At 29.3% G+C, this 23,157-nt stretch overlaps 5 pseudogenes; 2 read left to right on the top strand and 3 right to left on the bottom strand.

The window, feature by feature from the left end:
- Window positions 1-10,634: 10,634 nt before the first annotated feature.
- LOC149514497 (18S ribosomal RNA) lies at window positions 10,635-12,418 on the bottom strand (annotated as a pseudogene).
- A 3,500-nt stretch (window positions 12,419-15,918) lies between these two features.
- LOC149514496 (25S ribosomal RNA) lies at window positions 15,919-19,564 on the bottom strand (annotated as a pseudogene).
- A 206-nt stretch (window positions 19,565-19,770) lies between these two features.
- Window positions 19,771-21,532, top strand: LOC149514494 (protein SENSITIVE TO UV 2-like; annotated as a pseudogene).
- On the bottom strand, window positions 19,796-19,941 carry LOC149514495 (5.8S ribosomal RNA; annotated as a pseudogene).
- A 77-nt stretch (window positions 21,533-21,609) lies between the features above and the next one.
- On the top strand, window positions 21,610-22,745 carry LOC149514493 (ATP-citrate synthase alpha chain protein 2 pseudogene; annotated as a pseudogene).
- Window positions 22,746-23,157: the final 412 nt, after the last annotated feature.

Raw genomic sequence — 23,157 nt, 5'->3', positions numbered from 1 at the left:
TAATATAAGGTAGGGCCTCATTTAAAAATTTGATATGCATAAAATGGATTAGTTTGTTTTTTATATTTGTTTTGATCTTATTGTATATATTATGCTTTGTTTTGATATTTGCTATTAATTATTTATTATTGTAGCTTCAAGTGATCTAAATTCACCATCAACACAATCACCTTCAACACAAGATTTGGATTGCGAGCTTGAAGATAAGATTACGATGACTACCTATTTCATAGTTTTGATACTCTATGGTTTTTAAACAATATTATTTCTATATGATTTTAAGGTAGACTTTAGAGAATGCACTACATTTAGAAACTAATTCAAATATTTGGTGGATTTGTAAGAACACTACATTAGATTATTCCACCAAAATGACTATGACAATTTTATTTTATATATAAGATTTAATAATGTTAATTGTGTCACTAATACTGTGATGATTTAGCTTTCATTACTAATATAATTTTATCATTTATTTAGTTGTGATTAAATCATTTAATGACTTTTTTTTTATATATAGCTAATGAATCTAATGTCACAAAAAAAGCATAAGGTGACATTTGATTTTATTGTGACATTTGACATTATCTTACAATAATTTGTGACAATAATTGTGTCACCAATATTGTGACAATTTATTTTTTGTCACTAATATATTAGATTTTATCATTTATTTTGTGATGGTTATAGCCTTCAATGATGTTTTTCTTCATAAATAACTAACAAAAACTAACGTCATAAAAAAAGCATAAGGTGATGTGTAATTTCATTGTCAATTTGACAATATCTTATAATCATTGGTGATGATAATTATGTCACAAATACTGTAATGATTTATCTTTCATCACAAACATATTAGATTTTATCATTTATTTTGTGACAATTATAGCCTTTAATGATGTTTTTCTTTATAAATAGTTGATGAAAATTAATGCCACAAAAATTAATGCATAAAGTGACGTTTGATTTTATTGTCACAATAGACATTATCTTACAATCATTGATAGCGATAATTTTGTCACTAATATTGTGATGATTTACCTTTTGTCACTAATATATTAGGTTTTCTCATTTCTTATGACAAATATAGCCTTCAATGACTTTTTTTCCATAATTAACTGATGAAAACTAACATCACAAAAAAAAAAGCATAGGGTGACATTTTATTTTATCATCACGGTAGATTCACAATAGGTGATGATATTTTGCTTTCATCATACTAGACCTTTAACGAAGGTGCAAACGTGATGAACATCATGACATTAAATTTTTTTATCATGAAATATATAGGGTGATGAAAAACAAATATTTAGGGACATTATTTGATGCACCACTAATGACCAAATTTGTTGTAGTGCTTGTTCCATAAACAGATTAATTTTTTAAATCTTTTGCTTATTAATTTTCCAAATGTTCATAAATTTGGATTATTTTATTCCGAATAAGCTTTTAAGACATGAAACAAATATTTTATGACTAAACAAAAGGTTTAAATGATTTGAAATAGATAATTATTCTAATAGTTTTAACTATTTGAACTGGTTCAGCAAATACATTTTTTTTAATCTCTTATTAATTTTGGAATATTATTATATTAGTATTATTTTTAACCGAATAAACTTCTATGATTAGAAACAATTGTTTTATGAAAAAACAAAAGATTTTAACAATTTTAGATTGATAATTGTTTAACTAGTCATAACTATTTGAATTGGTTCAGTAAACAGATTTATTGTTTAAATTTCTTACCTATTAATTTTTGAAATGTTAATCAATTAGTATTATTTTATTTTGAATAAGCTTGTATGATCAAAAACAATTGTTTTATGACAAAATAAAAAGGTCATAATGATTTGAAATAGATAATTATTCAAATGGCCATAATTATTTTAACTGATTTGGTAAACATATTTATTTTTTAAATTTCTTATTAATTTAGGAAATATTAATAAATTAATATTATTTTATTCCATTTAAGCTTGTATTCATTGAAACAATTATTTTATGACAAATTAAAATGTTATAATGATTTTAAATAGATAATTGTTCAAATAATAATAACTATTTGAACTTGCTTAGCAAACAGATTTATTTTTTAAATCTCTTTCTTATTAATTTTTTAAATGTTAATAAATTAGTATTAACTTATTCTGAATAAGCTTGTATGAAATGAAACAATTGTTTTATGACTAAACAAAAAGTCAAAACGATTTAAAGTATATAATTATTCTAATAGTCTTAACTATTTGAAATGATTTAGTAAAAAATTTATTTTTTAAATCTCTTACTTATTAGTTGAAATATTATGAAGTTAGTATTATTTTAATCCAAATAAGCTTGTACAATCAAAATAATTATTTTACGAAAAAAGAAGAGGTCATAACAATTTGAAATAGATAATCACTCATATAGTCTTAACTATTTGAATCGGTTCAGCAATTAAATTTATTTTTTAATTTTTTTGGTTATTAAGTTTTGAAATATTATTAAATTTGTATTATTTTATTTCTAATGAAATAGTATAAATAGAATCAATTGTTTGATGACAAAATAAAAGGTTATAATGATTTGAAATAGATAATTATTCAAATAGTAAAAACTATTTGAAATTATTTGGCAAGTAGATTTACTTTTTAAATCTCTTATTGATTAATTTTTTAAATATTAATAAATTAGTATTATTTTATCTCGAGCAAACTTATATTAACAAAAACAATTGTTTATGACAAAACAAAAAATAATAACGATTTGAAATAGATAATTGTACAAATAGTTATAATTATTTGAACTGGTTTTGTGAATAGAATTATTTTCTAAATCCCTTACTTATAAATTTTTGAAATATTAATAAATTAATTTTATTCTATTCCGAATAAGCTTGTATGTGCTGAAATTATTGTTTTTTGACAAAACAAAAGTTTATAACAATTTGAAATAAATAATTGTTCATATAGTCTTAACTGTTTGAATTGGATCGACTAATGAATTTATTTTTTAAATCTTATAGTTATTAATTTTTAGAATATTACTAAATTATTATTATTTTATTTTGAATAAGCTTGTATGAGCAGAAAAAGTGTTTTATAATAGAACAAAGGTCATAAAAATTTGAAATAGATAATTATTCAAATAGTCATAACTATTTAAATTGGTTTAACAAATTGATTTGTTTTTTAAATTTCTTATTAATTCTTGAAATATTAATAAATTAGCATTATTTTATTTAGAAAAAGTTTGTACGTTGAAAACAATTATTTTATGATAAAACAAAAGGTAATAATGATTTTAAAATAGATAGTTATTTAAATGGCCATGATTATTTAAACTGATTTGATAAACTAATTTATTTTTTAAATTTCTTGCTTATTAATTTTTGAAATATTAATTTTGGACAAGCTTTTATGAACTAAAACAATTGTTTTATGATAAAACAAATGGTCATAATGATTTTAAATAATTGTTGAAATAGTCATAACTATTTGAACTTGTTTGGTAAACAGATTTATTTTCTCAAATCTCATGCCTATTAATTTTTTGAATGTTAATAAATTAGTATTATTTTATTCTGAATAAACTTGTATGAATTGAAATGATTATTATATAACTAAAAAGGTCAAAATGATTTGAAATAGATAACTATTCTAATAGTCGTAACTATTTGAACTGATTTGGCAAATACATTTATTTTTTAAATCTCTTATTAATTCTAGAATATTATTAAATTAGTATTATTTTTATTTGAATAAGCTTGTATGGCTCAAAAAATAACTTTAGTTTTTAAATCTCTTGCTTATTACTTTTGAAATATTAATAAAGTAATATTATTTTATTTCAGAGAAGTTTTTATGAACTTAAACAATTGTTTTATGACAAAACAAAAAGGTCATAATGACTTTAAATAGATAATTGTTCAAATAGTCAAATCTATTTCAACTTGTTTGGCAAACAGATTTAATTTTTTAAATGTATTACTCATTACTTTTATGAATGTTAATAAATTAGTATTATTTTATTTTGAATAAGCTTGTATGAACTGAAATAATTGATTTATGACTAAACAAAAAGTTAAAATGATTTGAAATAGATCATTATTCTAATAATCTTAATTACTTGAACTAGTTTGAAAAATACATTTATTTTTTAAATTTCTTACATACTAACTTTTGGAATATTATTTAATTAGTATTATTTTAATCCAAATAAGCTTGTATGAAAGGAAACAGTTGGTTTTTGACAAAATAAAGATCATAAAGATTTGAGATAGATAAGTGTTCAAATAGTCATAAATATTTGAATTGTTTTGGTAAATAGATTTTGTTTTTAAATCTCTTTTTAATTATCAAAATCTTAATATATAAGTATTATTTTATTTTGAATAATTTTGCAAGAACAAAAACAATTATTTTACGACAAAACAATGTCATTATGATTTGAAATAGATAATAGTTCAAATGGACATGACTATTTGAACTTGTTTGGTAAACATATTTATTTTTTAAATCTCAAACTTATTAATTTTTAGAATACTAATAAATTAGTTTTATTTTATTTCAAATAAAATTGTATGAATAGAAACAATTGTTTTATGAAAAAACAAAAGATCATAACGATTTAAAATAAATAATTGTTCAAATAGTCATAACTATTTAAACTTACTCGGTAAATAAATTTATTTTTTAAATCTTTTACTTATTAATTTTTGGAATTTTAATAAATTTGTATTATTTTATGTCAAAAAAAGGTTTTACAAATAGAAACAATTGGTTTATGGCCAAAAAAAAGGTCATAACAAATTGAAATAGATAATTCTTCAAATAGTCATAACTATTTGAACATGTTCAGAAAACATATTTATTTTTTAAAATTTTACTTATTAATTTTTGGATTATTAATACATTTAAAATATTTTATTTGAAATAAGCTTGCATGAACAGAACCAATTGTTTTATGACAAAACAAAAAGGTTATAATGTTTTGAAATAGATAATTATTCAGATAATTATAACTATTTGAACTTATTTGGTAAACATATGTTTTATTTAATTCTCTTACTCATTAATTTTTGGAATATTAATAAATTAGTATTATCTTACTTCAAATAAGCTTATATTAACTGAAAGAAGGGTTTTATTGCAAAAGAAAAGGTCATAATGATTTGAAATAGATAATTATTCAAATAGTCATGACTATTTGAAATTATTCAGTAAATATATTTATTTTTTAAACCTTTTACTTATTAATTGTCAAAATATTTACAAATTAATATTGTTTTAATCTGAATAAACTTGTATGAACATAAATAATTGTTCTATAACAAAACAAAAAATCATAACAAGTTGAAATAAATAATTACTCAAATAGTCATAATGATTTGAACTTATTTAGTAAATAGATTTATTTTTTAAATCTTTTACTTATTAATTGTCTTAATATTAACAATTTTATATTATTTTATTTGAAATAAGATTGGATTAACATAAATTTTTTTTTTTACAAAACAAAAGGTTATGCTATTTCAAATAGATAATTATTCAAATGATTATAATTATTTAAATATGTTTAGTAAACAGATTCATTTTTTGAATCTCTTTATTACTAATTTTTGGATTATTAATAAATTATTATTATTTTATTTTGAATAAGCTTATATGAATTGAAAAAATTCTTTTATGACAAAACAAAAAGCCATAATGATATGAAATAGATAATTATTCAAATAGTCATGATTATTTGGTCTAGTTCAATAAATATATTTAATTTTAAAATTTTTGACTTATTAATTGTCGAAATATTAATAAATTAGTATTATTTTAATCCAAATAAGCTTGTATGAATAGAAACAATTGTTTTATAATAGAACAAAAAGTCATAACGATTTAAATAAATAACTGCTCAAATAGTCATAACTATTTAAACTAGTTTGATAAATAAATTTATTTTTTAAATCACTTATTAATTTTTGAAATATTAATAGACAATTATTACTTTATTTCGAACAAACCAAGATGATTAGGTAAACAAAACAAAAGGTCATAATGATTTGAAATATATAATTTTTCAAATAGTCATAATTATTTGAACTAGTTAGGTAAATAGAATTATTTTTTAAATATCTTATTTATTATTTTTTTGAAATATTAGTAAATTCATTTTATTTTATTCCAAATAGGCTAGTATGAATTCAAACAAACCTCTTTTATGACAAAACAAAAGTCATAACGATTTGAAATAGATAATTGTTCATATAGTTTTAAATATTTGAACTGGCTCGGCAAACAAATTTATTTTTTAATTCTCTTAGTTATTAACTTTTGGAATATTATTAGATTAGTGTTATTTTATTTCAAATAAACTTGTATGAACAAAAATAATTGTTTTATGACAAACCAAAATGTTATAATGATTTGAAGTTTATAATTGTTCAAATAGTCATAACTATTTGAATTAGTTTGGTAAATAGATTTATTTTTTAAATCTCTTACTTATTAATTTTTGAAATATTAATAAATTAGTTTTATTTTATTTCAAATAAGCTTGTATGAACTGAAATCATTATTTTATGATAAAAAAAATCATAACGATTTGAAATATATAATTGTTTTGAACCACTTCAGCAAACATATTTATTTCTTAAATCTCTTAGTTATCAATTTTTGGAATATTATTAAATTAGTATTATTTTATTCCAAATAAGCTTATATGAACTAAAACAATTATTTTATAATAGAGCGAAAGGCTATAATAATTTGAAATAGGTAATTGTTCAAATAGGAACAAGTTCGGTAAACAAATTTATTTTTTAAATCTCCTACTTATAAATGTTTGAAATATTAATAAATTAGTATTATTTTATTTCAAATAGGTGTGTATGATAAAAACAATTGTTTTATGACAAAACAAAATTTTCATAACAATTTGAAATAAATAATTGTTCAAATAGCCATACTTATTTGAACCAATTTGACAAACTGACTTATTTTGTAAATCTCTAACTTATCAATTTTTGAAATATTAATAAAGTAATATTATTTTATTTCAAAAAAGCTTTTATGAATTGGAATAATAGTTTTATGATAAAACAAAAGGTCATATTTATTTTAAATAGATAATTGTTCAAACAATCATAACTATTTGAACTTGTTCGATAAACAGATTTATTTTTTCAATTTCTTATGTATTAATTTTCTAAATGTTAATAAATTAGCATTATTTTATTTCAAATAAGCATATATGAACTAAAAAAATTTATTTTATGACTAAATAAAAGGTTAGAACAATTCAAAATAGATAATTGTTCTGATAGTCTTAACTATTTGAATTGGTTTGTCAAACACATTTATATTTTAAATCTCTTATTAATTTTTAAAATATTATTAATTTACCAATATTTTACTCTGAATAAGCTTGTATGAATAGAAACAATTGCTTTATGACAAAACAAAGATCATAATAATTTGAATTGGTTCAATAAATAGATTAGTTTTTGAATCTCTTATTAAATTTTGAAATATTAAAAAATTAGTATTTTTTTATTTTGAATAATTTTGTATGAATCAACAATTGTTTTATGACAAAACAAAATGTCATAACAATTTGAAACAAATGATAGTTCAAATGGATATAACTATTTGAACTTATTTGATTAACAGATTTATTTTTCAATCTCCAACTTATTAATTTTTAGAATATTAATAAATTAATATTGTTTTATTTCAAATAAAATTGTATGAGTAGAAACAATTGTTTTATGACAAAATAAAAGATTATAACGATTTGAAATAAATAATTATTCAAATAGTCATAACTATTTAAACTCTTTCAGTAAACAAATTTATTTTTTAAATCTTTTATTTAATAATTTTTGAAATTTTAATAAATTAGTATAATTTTATTCCGAATAAGCTTTTATGAACAAAAAAATTGATTTATGACAAAACAAAAGGTCATAATGATTTGAAATAGATAATTCTCCAAATAGTCATAATTATTTGAACGTGTTTAGAAAACATATTTATTTTTTAAATTTTTGCTTATTAATTTTTGAAATATTAATAAATTTATATTATTTTATTCAAAATAAGCTTGCATAAACATAACCAATTATTTTATGGAAAAACAAAAGGTAATAATGTTTTGAAATAGATAATTGTTCAGATAGTCATAACTATTTGAACATATTCAATAAATAAATTCATTTTTAATTCTCTTACTCATTAATTTTTGGAATATTTATAAATTAGTATTATTTTATTTCAAATAAACATATATGAACTGAAACAATTGTTTTATTATAAAACAAAGGGTTACAATGATTTGAAATACATAATTATTCAAATAGTCATGACTATTTGAACTTGTTCGAAAAATATATTTATTTTTTAAATCTTTTACTTATTAATTGTTGAAATATTAAGAAATTATATTATTTTATTTCAAATAAGCTTGTATGAACAAAACAATTATTTTATGACAAAACAAAGAGTCATAACAATTTGAAATAAATAATTGTTCAAATAATCATAAAGATTTGAACTTGTTTGGTAAACATATTTATTTTTTAAATCTTTTGCTTATTAATTGTCTTAATATTAATAAACTAGTATGATTTTATTCGAAATAAGCTTCTATGAACAGAAAAAATCATTTTACGACAAAACAAATGGTTATAGTAGTTTCAAATAAATAAATTGTTGAAATAGTTATAATTATTTAAACTTGTTTAGTAAACAATTCATTTTTCAAATCTCTTAATTATTAATTTTTGGAATATTAATAACTTAATATTATTTTATTTTGAATAAGCTTATATGAACTGAAATAATTTTTTTATGACAAAACAAAAGGTCATAACTATTTGAAATAGATATGTATTCAAATAATCATGACTGTTTGATCTAGTTCGATAAACATATTTATTTTACAAAATTTTTAGTTATTAATTATTGAAATATTAATAAATTAGTATTATTTTAATCCAAACAAGCTTGTATGAATAAAAACTATTATTTTATAACAAAAAAAAGTCATAACAATTTGAAAGAAATAATTGTTGAAATTGTCATAACTATTTGAAGTGGTTCGATAAATAGATTTATTTCTTTAAACCTCTTATTAATTTTTGAATATTAGTAGATTAGTATTTTTTTTCCAAACAAACTTATATGAATAAAAACATTTGTTTTATGACAAAACGAAAGGTCATAACGATTTGAAATAGATAATTGTTCAAATATTCATAATTATTTGAACTAGTTAAGTAAACAAAATTATTTTTTAAATCCTTTACATATTAATTTCTAAAATATTAATAAATTCATTTTATTTTATTATGAATAAGCTAGTATGAATTGAAAAATTGTTTTATGACAAAATAAAAGTGATTTGAAATAGATAACTATTCATATAGTCTTAACTATTGAAATTAGTTTGGCAAATAAATTTATTTTTTAAATCTCTTAGTTATTAATTTTTAGAATATTATTATATTAGTATTATTTTATTTGAATAAACTTGTATGAACAAAAATAATTGTTTTATGACAGAACACAATGTTAGAATGATTTGAAGTATACAATTATTCAAATAGTTATAATTATTTACTGATTTGATAAATAGATTTATTTGTTAAATCTTATACTTATTAAATTTTTAAAGATTAATAAATTAGTATTATTTTATTATGAATAAACTTGTACGATAAAAAATAATTGTTACATGACAAACAAAACGTAATAACAATTTTTGAAATAAATAATTGTTGAAATGGCCATAATTATTTCAACTAATTTGGTAAAGGATTTATTTTTTAAATCACTTATTATTTTTTAGAATATTAATAATTAGTATTATTTAATTTTGAACAAGCTTGTATGAACTGAAACAATTGTTTTATGACAAAACAAAAAGTCATAATAATTTGAAATAGATAATTGTTCATATACTCTTAATTGTTTAAACTGCTTCGACAAACAGATTTATTTTTTAAATCTCTTAGTTATTAATTTTTGAAATATTATTAAATTAGTATTATTTTATTCTGAATATGCTTATATGAACTGAAAAATTATTTTATAATAGAATAAAATGTTATAACGATTTGAAATAGATAATGTTCAAATAGGAACTAATATAGTAAATAGATTTATTTTTTAAATCTCTTACAAATTACATTTTGAATATTAATAAATTAGTATTATTTTATTTTGAATAGGCTTATATGATGAAAACTAATTGTTTTATGACAAACAAAAGTTTGTAATGATTTGAAATAGATAATTATTTGAAAGGCAATAGTTATTTGAATCGATTTGATAAATTGACTTATTTTTTAAATTTCTAACTTATCAATTTTTGAACTATTAATAAAGTAGTATTATTTTATTTTAGATAAACTTTTATGAACTGAAACAATTGTTTTATGATAAAACAAAAGGTATATTTATTTTAAACAGATAATTATTCAAAAAGTCATAACTATTTAAACTTACTCCGTAAACAGATTTATTTTTTAAAATTTCTTGTGTATTGATTTTCTGAATGTTAATAAATTAGTATTATTTTATTTCAAATAAGCTTGTATGAACTAAAAAAAAGTATTTTATGACTAAACAAAAGGTCATAACAATTTATTTTGACAATAATCCTTCCACAGGTTCACCTATAAAAACCTTGTTACGACTTTTCTTTCCTCTAAATGATAAGGTTCAATGGACTTCTCACAGCATCATGGATAATGAATTGTCCACATTGCCACGATCTGAACACTTCACTAGACCATTCAATTGGAATGAGTGATAGTGGTATGTACAAGGGTAGGGATGTAGTCAATGTGAGCTGATGACTCGCACTTATTAGGAATTCCTCGTTGAAGACCAATAATTGCAATGATCTATCCCTATCATGATGAAATTTCAAAGATTAACTGGGCCTATCGACCAAGGCTATAAACTTATTGAATACATCAATGTAGTGCACGTGAGGCCCAGAACATCTAAAGGCATCATAGACTTGTACCTCAAACTTCCTTGGCCTAAATGGCCATAGTCCCCCTAAGAAGCTAGCCATGAAGGATCATCTCTGCATAGCTAATTAGCAGGTTGAGGTCTTGTTTGTTAAAGAATTATCTAAACAAATCGCTCTATCAACTAAGAACAACCATGCACCACCACCCATAGAATCAAGAAAGAGCTCTCAGTCTTTCAATCCTTACTATGTCTAGAATTAGTAAGTTTCCCCATGTTGAAACAAATTAAGCTGTAGGCTCCACCCCTATTGGTGCCCCTCCATCAATTCATTTAAGTTTCAGCCTTACGACCATACTTGTGCCAGAACCTAAAGATTTTGATTTCTCATAAGGTGCTAGCAAAATCCTAAAAGTAACATCCATCAATCCCCGGTAGGCATCATTTATGGTTGAGACTAGAATGGTATCTAATCATCTTTGAGCCCTCAACTTTCATTCTTGATTAATGAAAACATCCTTGGCAAATGCTTTCACAGTTGTTCATGTTTCATAAATCATATAATTTCACCTCTGACTATGAAATACGAATGTCCCTGATTATTCTTGTTAATCATTACTCCAATCCTAAAAGCCAACATGATAGGACCGAAATCCTATGATGTTATCCCATGCTAATGTATGCAAGTATAGACTTGCATTGGGCACTTTAATTTCTTCAAAGTAACAGCATTGAAGGAATGACCTAGCGACTTAAGGCTAGGAGTGCATCACTGATAGTAGGGATAAGTAGATGGTTGCCCATAGTGAGGTGGACCAAATGACCCAACCCTAGTTCTAACTATGAACTTTTAAATTGCAACAACTTAAATATGTGCTATTGGAGCTGAAATTACCACAATTGTTGGCACCAGACTTACCCTCTAATGGATTTTTGTTAAGGGATTTAGATAGTACTCATTCAAATTACCAAACTCTTAGAGCCCAATATTGTTATTTATTGTCACTAACTCCCCATGCTAGGATTAGGTAATTTGCATGCCTGTTGCCTTGGATGTGGTTGCCATTTCTCAAGCTCCCTTTCTAGAATCAAACCCTAAGTCACCACCATAGTAGGCCACTATCCTATCATTGAAAGTTAATAGGGCAGAAATTTGAATGATGCATCCTTGGCACAAAGCTTGTGCAATCCATCAAGTTATCATCAATCATAAGAGCAATGAACCAAGCCTATGTCAAACTTTTATCTATTAAATGCATCACTTCTAGAAGGTGTGGTTTGTTGTAAGTATTAACACTATAATTACTATGGTTATCCGAGTAATAGATACCATCAAACAAACTATAACTAATTTAATGAGCCATTCACAATTTCATAGTGTGAATTATTTCATTCTTACACATGCATGGCTTAATCTTTAAGACAAGCATATGACTACTAGTAGGATCAACCAGGTAACTTTCTTTCGAGATGTTGGCATTACATAGACCTTAACGCATCAATTGAGTAGTAGATAAGGCCAACATAGAGCACAAGTGTCATGCATGTTGAGCACATAAAATGCATAGCATCAAACAAATAAGGGTCAAAAGCTAGTGCCCACAAAACATTTTACATTCGAGAGCATGATCGAACACTAGTGCACCAAGGCAGCCATGGAGGTTTGGGTGTCACTCTTGGGACACGGGGCACAATTGAGGTTCAACCCATAGCCTCTAAGGACACGAGATGGATGAGGGATGGCAAGACATCTAGTTTCCATCAGTTTAGGCATGAAGCATAAGATCCTAATTATGCCCTCACAGTATGATGACCACTTGGATGGGAAGATTGAAAAGGATGATAGGTCAACAGTTCGATGCATCAAGCATAGAGCCTGCTAACATGCACAACCATAGTACCACTCATATGTCCATTGCGTACAAGTAGCAGCATCCATGCATATCAATGCACAACTCACCCATTTAATTACTTAAAGAGTGAGCATAAGAAATGAAGTAAGAGGCTTTGCCACAATCGCTTGGCAAAGGAAAAACACAAGCAAGGATCATGAGACTGCCTCTACCATCCAATAAGCAATAACAGCATGACAACACCAATGCTTGATCTACTTAGGGCTGCACACAAAAACTCCACTATCACCACCCCAGGGTGACATTGCTCGATTCAAAAACTTGTTCCTGGGGTCTTGGTAGCATCAACTATTTGCACAGTCTTGGCCAAGCCAAGGCATTTTTCTAATTGATGATAAGGGACCACAAGACTACCAAATACTTCAGGGACTTGGCCAAACCAAGCCTATGACCACAGCTTCTACTTGCACTAACCTAGAGAGCTATTGCTTGATTTAGGGATTTGGTTTAAGGTATGGGGTAGCATCAACAGTAGGTGTCATTTTACAGGGGCTTAAGCCTAGCACCCATGCAGCTTTAAGGTAAAAACAACCATCCATGTGCCTAAGTTAGCCTCTTTTCCAACTTTATGCTGAATGCTTATGTCATGCATTCCATTGGCTTAATTTTGTGATCCACCTTTCTCTTTGGTCATAGCCTCTTGGGCAATTTAATGGGCATCATGTTTTTGAATGACTCTAGCACCTCTAGTACTTCCAAGAGGTAGTCAACACCGTTCTACTTAGACTTTTCCATCTTCAAGGCTACAAGAAAAATGTCTTTTTTTTTCTACTCACTCCTCTAGGCAATTGTATGGCAAATAGCATCTTGGGCCTTGACCTTGATCTTGTCTCATTAGCGTGATGCATAGGTATTAACTATCCAATACGTAAATACAAATGGCAAAAGACACCACAAATGCACTAATATGGTCAAGAAATTCTAAACCAACAACAAGATCATAATCATCTAAAGAAATTTCTCGATTGATTCCTTGCCTTTCCACTCCCTAAGTTATAGCTTCACTCCATGTGCTATGTCAATTGTTGGATCTTTTTAGAGTTAATTATTTTGTCATAATAGCCCTTTTTTGTACCTTAGGTTTAACTTTTGGGTTGTATCTCCAAATATGAACAAATGAGATACTCTTGTGTCCATAAGTGCATTTAGTTTCTTGCCTTTAATTATCATGTCTACAAACATCAATCCTTTCTACTTGCGATACCTTTTAGCCTAGATTGAATTTATCACTGTCAGGCTAAGCTTCATGGTTTCCTTCCTTACCTCATCACCATCCTCCTTGTTGATGGTAGATAGCTTGGTTTTCTTAGGGTAACTCTTGACAAGTGCGGACCTTCACAAATGTAACAAGTCAATGGCTCACGATCTTTGTTGTTCCACTGTCTTGGCTTTCACTTTCCATTTGGTGGCTTGCCTTGACCATTCTTGGTCTTTTGACCTTTGTCCCCATCCTTGGACTATTGGTCTTTGTCTTTCTCCTTGACTATTGGTCTCTGCCATCACATTTTGGCTTGAATGACTCAAACTTCTTTTATGGCCAAATCTCTACCAAGGATTTAGTAGCTATCATGGCTTTGGCCAGATCTTTGACACCCTTTCATTGTAACTCATTCTTGGCCCATGATTTGAGTCCATCCATGAAACAAAAGAGACCTTTCTCTTCTCTAAGGTTTGAAATTTGAAGCATTATTTCTAAAAACTCTCAAACATACTTCCATACCTTACCTATTTTACTAAGCTTATAAATTTTCACCTTTGACTCATCATTAGCATACTCAGGGTAGAACTACTACTTAAACTTTGCCTTGAACTCCTCCTAAGTCTAGACAACAGTATCTCTATAGCTTGCATCATTACACCTACATCTCTACCACAACAATGCAATGTCAACCAAATATATAGAGGCTATACTTACCTTAGTGGCATCCTCATCAATGCCCATGGCTTGAAAACATTACTCAATTCCCTATAGAATGTTTTCCATATCTTTTATGGACCTAGCTCTCTTACACTCCTTTGGCTTAGGAATTGCCACTTAAGCCTTAGTTGTTACAGCTAACACACCATTCCCAATGGCTGCCTTGCATGTTGTGAGCTCTTCATTGAGCTCATTCATCTTTTTGTACATCACCTTAACCATGAACTCTAAGGATTCATTCTTCTGGGTGAACATGTTGATGGTTTTGTTGAGCTCACCATGAAATCCTTCTTCTATCTCCTTTTTAGTTTCCTCGAACCTTTCCTTAAGGTTTGACACTATCACCTTCAACTTGGCTAAATGGCCAATCATGGTTGACATCATGTCTTTCAAGGTAGCTTTTTTACCCTTTCCATAGGTTGGCTCTTAGACCTCTAGTTGTTAGCTACCAACATATCTTTGAGATGCCATTTCCTTGAACACTTTGAGTGTGAACTAAACATAACCTTGAAGTAAATCTTGCTTTAATATCAACTATCTTGGGTTAAGACTCATGCTTCGACTCGTGCAACTCTAAGACTCGAGAATGGACTCATTCGGTGTCTTAGATTAGCCTTCAATTGAACTAATGCACAAACACTCAATACTCTAGGGCCAACCACCCAAGTTACTGCTAGACAAAGCTACACATAAGGTGTTTAATGGAAAGTTAAAGAGAACAATAGAGATAGAAAAGAGAAAACTTATATTATTCAAGTTATGGTGTATACATCAAATGAGGGTGGGAAGGCCCTCTATTTCTAGTTGAAGCCCCTATGAATCAATGGCTAGGATTGACTTAATCCAATGGCTATTATAAAGTCCAAGATTACAAAGAGATTACATGAGATATATATCAAGAGTTCAAATTGTACAGGGAACTATACTATCCCTAGTAGTCTCCAAATCCTTTTAAAAAATTCTATCTGTTATGTCTGTTTGGGCCAATGCTCTGTTGGGTCTACTAGGGATTTCATCACTCAGTTAAATCAGTTGCAGTGGAGAACACCATTCATCCCTAACCCCAAAAGTGTGTGGTGTAAAAAAATCAAGTGAGAGGACTTTGATGGGTGTGATAGGAGGAGGAATGAATTGAAGTGACAAAAGGTTGAATCTTAGTGGATTGTGGTAGCAAGGCCACTCTACCCCTTACAATACCCCGTTACATATTTAAGTCATTTGCAAAGGATTCTACCCATTGCTTGATGGGAATTGAGCTCAAAGAGTCCTACATGGCCTGTATGCCATAAGGGCTGCACCTACAACATTTGTTCTTTGGTCCATGGGCCCTTACTATAGGTTGGCAATTGAGTGATGGGCATGTGCATTGCTTCTAGCCTAGATTCTTACTTAAAAGCATTTAGTCATAATCCAAAGCTTGGTAGCTTCATGCCATTAGCTTTTCAATCGAGTGCGATGACCAATTGTGTGAATCAATGGTTTTTCTCATATTAGGTTGAATTACTATTATGACACTACCATCAATAAGGTAAAACTAACCTATCTCATGACAATCTAAACCCAACTTATGTTCCCTATTGTTGTGTGAACAATCTAATATTTGGTGAATTATGCTTCATAATGATAAGAAGAGCAGACATCTAAGGATCAAAAAGCAATGTCGCTATGAACACTTGGCTACCACAAGCTAGTTATGCCTGTGTTAACTTTTTTGACACCTCTAGCTTCAAATTTCAAATGATTGATAGGCCATGTTTTCATAGTTTATATTCATACTGGAAATTAGAATCAAACAAGCTTTTACCCTTTTGTTCCATATGAGATTTCTATTCTCATTAAGTTTATTTTAGGACATTTGCATTATCTTTTAATAGATGTGCTACCCCAGCCAATCTACCCACCTAACATTGGATACAATTGCTTGCACCAACCAAGGGCCAGATATTGTCGATGGTATTTAAGGCAACAACCTGGACCAAGGGCTAGGGTGTGCCGATAGAGTTCAAGGCAAGTGCTCGCACCAAGGGCAAGCCCATGACTGTAAGAAATACCAAGGGCATTTAGTTGTCATGTACTTGATGCTCAAGGGAGGAATGTCATCACCTGACTAAATCAATTGCAATGGAAAACACCATTCATCCCTAACATTAGAGAGGTATGGTGTAAAAGAATCAAGTGGGAGGACTTTAATAAGTGTCTTGGGGGGAGGGATGAATCAAAGTGACAAAGGGTTGAATCTCAATGGATTGTGGTTGCAAGGCCACTTGGTTGCTTACAACACCCTATCACATATTTAAGTCATTTGCAAAAACCACACTTTCTGTTCTAGTTGAGTTCATCTTAGGGCACTTGCGTTATCTTTTAACAAATGTGCCACCCTAGCCAAACTCCTCACCTGACAATGTCTTTTGCTCGTATTGATTGATTGAGGCTGACCTTGGGTCTAAAAGAAAAGGTTATGCCTAGCCTTCGATTCATGAAATATGTAAAATAACATTAAAAGTAGTTGTATTTCAATTTTTCCTAAGGGATCCCGATTATACTACACCTTTTAAGTCATTCAGAAAGTCAGATTAAAGTCAAGCTCAACATGGTCTTTTCTTCCAGTAGATTTTGCCAAGCCCATTCCATTGGCTATGGTTTCACTAGATAGTAGATAGGGATAGTGGGAATCTTGTTAATCCATTCATGTACATCACTAATTAGATGACAAGGCATTTGGCTACCTTAAGAGAGTCATAGTTACTCCCACCATTTAGCCGCATTTGGTTGAATTTCTTTGTTTTAACATTCATAGTATTGGGTAGAAATTACATTTTGTGAGCATCTGTAGGGACCATCACAATGCTTTATTTTAATAAAATAGTTAGATTCCCCTTACCTGTAATAGTTCTGAGTCGATTGTTTGTCACTCGATGAGTAGCTCAAGTAGTGCACCAGTAGTCATTGGGTTTGAGACTAGGACCCCTATGCCTAGCCGTCAGACCTAATCTTTTTCCCAAGGTTATGAATCCATTTTGCTAACTTCCCTTGCCTACATTGTTTTAACTACCAAAGGTTGTTCACCTTGGAGACCTGATGCTGTTATGAGTATGATAGGGCATGAACAACACTTACTCCTCCAAATTTTCATGGGCCACCAATGGTGTACTAGATACCCCATGATGTGCGGTGCTCTTCCAGCTACTAGACCTTACCTTTGGTTGAGCTATTTTAAGGGTAGTTCATTAAATAAAAAAGATAACTCTTGCCAAGGCCTCTATCAACATCTTTAGACTTTTTAACATTATTGTAAGCTGTTGTGTCCCAATTCAAAAATTTTAATCTAATTCCCTTTCGAAGCTTGCACTGGACACACTATCATATGGGCTTTCCCCATCTTTTAGGTTTGACTAACCCATGTGCAAGTGTTGTTCACTTGGAACCTTTCCCCTTTTTGGCCTACAAAGTTGTCATTTGAATATTGACTACTACCACCAAGATTTGCACTGATGGCTATTCCATCTATGCTCACACCTTGGGTTTTGTGATAGTTTTACTGTCTTAACAACCAACACCCTTTGTGGATTCTAGGTTAGCATGCAATTAGGCACCATAACCTGGCTTTTGATTAATCCTGCATCACCAATTTTGCTTACCAAAATTGGCTCCCTTTGAGCTCTCAATTTCATGGCATGGCTCAACGAAGCAGCTGTGCTATTCTACCTATTTAAAGTTTGAGAATATGTCAAGGGCATTCTGCACTTGATGCCTCTAATAATTGGTTTTTCCTAATAGAATTCACCAAAGGCTCCAGCTATCTTGAAGGAAACTTTGGAAGGAAATAACTACTAGATAGTTTGATTAGTCTTTTGTCCCTATACTCAAGTTAGCTGAACAATTTACATGTTAGTATCACTATAGGCCTCCATTAGAGTTTCCTTTGGCTTTGTCTTACTCAAGCATAGTTCACCATATTTTGGGTCTTAACAGGCATGTTCACACTCAAACCTTTCTCTGAAGATCAAGGTCAATTGGTAGTGCACCCGTAAGGGATCTTGCCAATCAGCTTTCTTTGCCTTATAGGTTTTCTAGCCCATTGACCCACACACATATCAGACTCCTTGGCTTGTGTTTCAAGATGGGCTGGATGGGAAGCTCGTAGGCCAATGTCAAGAGCACATAAGTGATGAGGTATGTCAAGATGGCGCATGTTGCATTCCATGATCGTAGTGACATTGTCTTTGTGGGCATATCAAAACTCTGAGCTTAGGCCACCATCGTGACTTGCATTAGTCCATACCTAGAGCCAATTAGTGGACCAGCTCTTACCTTTCCACATCTAATTAGGGTGCATCATTGGCTCTTATCCATTTCCCTTATAACAATTTCAAGCACTCTTTGACTTTTTTTTCAAAGTCCTTTTCATCTTTCCCTAATAGTACTTGTTTGCTATCGATCTCTCACCAATATTTAGCCTTGGATAAAATTTACTGCTTGATTGGGGTTGCATTCTTAAATAACCTAACTCATTGATAGTGCCTTTTGGTACGATAACGTCTAGGCACAACGGGGCTTTCACCATCTCTGACATCCCTTTCTAAAAGACTTGGGCCTAGTCCACTGGTGAGAATGCTTCTCTATACTACAATTCGGATGTCATGAGTACCTAATTCTTAAGCTGGTCTTTTCCTAATTTGCTCATCATTTCTAGGAGAATCTTGGTAGGTTTCTTTTCCTCAACTTATTGATATGCTTAAACTTACTGTGTAATCCTGCTTAACCTAGGGTCACGATACAAGCATTGATCGAAAGATGTAGGGGGTCTGATGGGGTCAAATGGACAAGAAGCACACATCACCAGAGACGAGGCACCTCAAGAGCTTTACCATCAATGGTCACAGTGCTATCATAGTTGGGGACTTACTTTTAGGCCAACTATGACCAATGAGATCACGGAAGGCTATTTTTCACCCCTCTCACCAAAGCCTGATGGGTGAGGGGCTGGAAGGGGAGACGATGCATGACACCCAGGCAAACATGCCTTCAGCCTGATGGCTCGAGTGCAACTTGTGTTCAAAGACTTGATGGTTTATAAGATTCTACAATTGATCACATTTTGTTACATTTTTCCTCAATACAAAAGCTAAGATATCCATTGTAGACACCTTATTTTATCTAGGGTTCTTTGTCAATCGAGAATAATCTAAGCTTAATTGTAGGGAATTTTATTTATTTTTATTTTAGATTTTTTTTATTTTTGTATTTATCATTTTTATTTTTTTATGGTCTATCTAATATTTAATTTCTTTTTCTTTCTCCATTATCTAATTAATATTAAAAAAAAAGAAAAGCTAAAAGAATGAGATTAGGATTGGTGCTAATTTTTAGCTTTGGGTGATAATCAGAATTGCACTAAAACTCAATCACATAGTTTTATAAATGATTGCAATTTACAGCAAGAAGGACGGCAACAGCAACAGGGGAATAATGAGGGTTAAGTGACCAAAGAAGAAACCTAAACACAAACCAAGAAAAAAAAAAGGTATGAGTGAAAAAAATTTGGAAGAATGGGATGCGAGTTTCCTAGAAGAACTTATCCAAATTGAAAAAATCACTCTTTCTGGTTCTGCTGTTAACTAAAACAACCCTCATTCTTCCTTTTATTTACCATCTTTGCCACGGCCACCACCACCAACATCGTCACATCATAAACACCTACATTTTCTGTCGTCATCTCGCACTGATTCCTTTAATTCCTCACCTCTCAAAGAACTCTCCTAGAGAATCATCGATTTCAATGGGGCCCTGAATTCCAATGGCATTTTTGCTAAATGCGCTACTCTTTTGACTCTTGTGCAGCTAGTTTACAATTTTAAAAATGCTAAGAATCTCAAAATTGAGTACTTAAAGAAAGAGCTGGGACACATTTCAAAGCAGCTAGTAGACCTGGAATGAGAGTGTTCATAGCTTAAGAAGGAAAAAAATAAGGAGGATTAGCTTGCATTTATGGATTCAAAGAATGAGGTGAACATTGCTAATTTTCATGGGTCGAGGATTGCAAACTTAGAACATGGAATCCCTATTGTAGCTCATCATGAGGTTATCCAAGAATTTCCAAATACAAAAGCTTTTGTTGATCAGGTGGCCTAAATACAGCCAAGGCAAGTTGTAAGGAAATTGGAGTTCAAATAGATCTAAATGCTTGTCTTAATCTTTCTAAGAAGTTGCATGACATCTAGGATTTGCCAAGTGACTAAAAGTTTTGAAGAAATCTGATAGCCAAGTTGTTTGCAATTTGTTCCATAGATATTGACATCCTATTTGGGTTCATTAATATAAGCTCACCTTTCAAAACAATGGAACCACTGGTATTCAAGTGCTCTTTCAATAAGGCTTTGCAGAGCTCTGTGCATCGTATTCTTAGTTTTGAAGCTACAAAAGTATCTTGTTTCTACTCTTCTTTGACTAAGATCAGCAATGGAATGCTGCAATTAAACGCTCTATTTGAGTCGTTGTTTAATCTTTGTAGTGTTGAAAATACAGTTATTGCTTATAGATCGCTCCATATACTACATGTCTTGCTAAAACATCTTTTGACTTTTGAAAGGAATCTCGAAGCAAGCAATAAAAAAATGGGAACAAGAGTACAAAGATTAGGGAAGGATCACAGGAATAAAAAAATTGAAATCCACAGCACCACCAATTCCCACCAAGCTAATTTTGCTATCGTATCCACCTTGCCATCCTTTCATCATTGACAATTCACCTTAAAATGGTTCATTTCATCTTCTAACCAATCTCTTTTCGTTGAATGGTATTAAGATCTTCAATCCATATGGCTCGTAAAAAGATCAGAGAGTACGATTCTAAGAGACTTTTGAAAGAGCACCTTAAATGCCTAGCTAATATTCATCTCTAGATTTGCTATGCCCAAATGACACAATCCATTAATGTCACTTAGTTTGCAAACCAAGAACCATGGTTTCCATCCACCAAATTGGTTGTCAAGCCAGATATGTTGTTTGGGAAACGTGGAAAAAGTGGCTTGGTTGCTCTTAATTTAGATCTTGCTCAAGTTGCTAAATTCATCAAAGCACGCCTTGGCGTTAAAGTTGAGATGGGTGGTTGTGAAGCTCTTATAACCACTTTCATTGTTGACCCTTTTTTCCCCCATGAACAAGAGTATTACCTTTCAATAGTCTCTGAAAGGCTTGGCTCAACCATTAGCTTTTCAGAATGTGGAGGCATCGAAATTGAAAAGAACTGGGATAAGGTTAAGACCATTTTCCTTTCATCTGAGAAACCTATGACCCTCGAGATGTGCATGCCATTGATAGCTACATTCTCTTTTGAAGTTTGAGGGAAGATTGGTGACTTCATCATGGTTGTCTTTTCTGTCTTTCAAGATCTCAATTTCAACTTTCTGGAGATGAATCCATTTACGCTGGTGAATGGAGAACCATACCCACTAGATATGAGGGGAGAGTTGGATGACACTGCTACATTCAAGAACTTCTATAAGTGGGGTAACATAGAGTTTCCTCTGCCTTTTGAAAGAGCCTTGAGCCCAACAGAAAGCTTCATTCATTCATTCATTGGATGAAAAGATGAGTGCATCGCTGAAATTCACTATTTTGAATCCAAAAGGGCATATCTGGACAATGGTTGATGGAGGTGGGGCTAGTATCATATATGCTGACACTTTGAGCTACCGAGTCAAGCTGAGCCATATCTACAAAGCCGTTCCTTTCAGTTGATTTATGTGTTTGGAGCTGAGCCACGTCAACCATCAACCGAACCATTTCAATTTTTTTTGGTATTTTTTTATTTTTTTTATTTATGTGTTTGTTTATTTTTTTGGAATATTTTTTGCATGAATAAATAAAAAAAAGAATAAAAAAATATAAAATAAAATTTTCAAGAATAATATTTTTGAGAAAAAGTTGGAAGTATCAATTTTTCTTGTACAAAAGCATTGAGTTTTTGAAGAGAAAAGGATTTATATCAAAGATTGAATCATTTTATTTATTTCTTTCTTTTCTTGAATTTTTTTTGTTAAATAATCCAATGATAGAGCCTCTGCTAGTGAAACAATAGTCTCCTTGTATACTATGAGGTGAGGGAATTTTTTGAATTTTCTGCTAAAAGTATTAGAGCCAATTGAGAATAATTTTCAATAATTAATTACTTGGTAAATTTCTAAGGCTTATTGGATAACACAAAATTAAGCTGGTACCATCTTTTGATGGGTGTTGTGAGGGTGCTATAACTTTCCTCACACGTAACCGTACTCCCAAACCCTGTTCTGGCCAACAGACCTGAATCTATTCTTTTAGGGATCCTTACGTTTAGGTGTTCCTTGAAAGGATAGATTCTTTAGGTG

The sequence above is a fragment of the Durio zibethinus genome, chromosome 15 (genome assembly GCF_047325235.1).
Source record: "Durio zibethinus cultivar Kanyao isolate XHJ-2024 chromosome 15, ASM4732523v1, whole genome shotgun sequence".
NCBI lineage: Eukaryota > Viridiplantae > Streptophyta > Magnoliopsida > Malvales > Malvaceae > Durio > Durio zibethinus.
The sequence above is the reverse complement of the archived record's forward strand: the minus strand, read 5'-3'. Positions and strand labels throughout refer to the sequence as shown.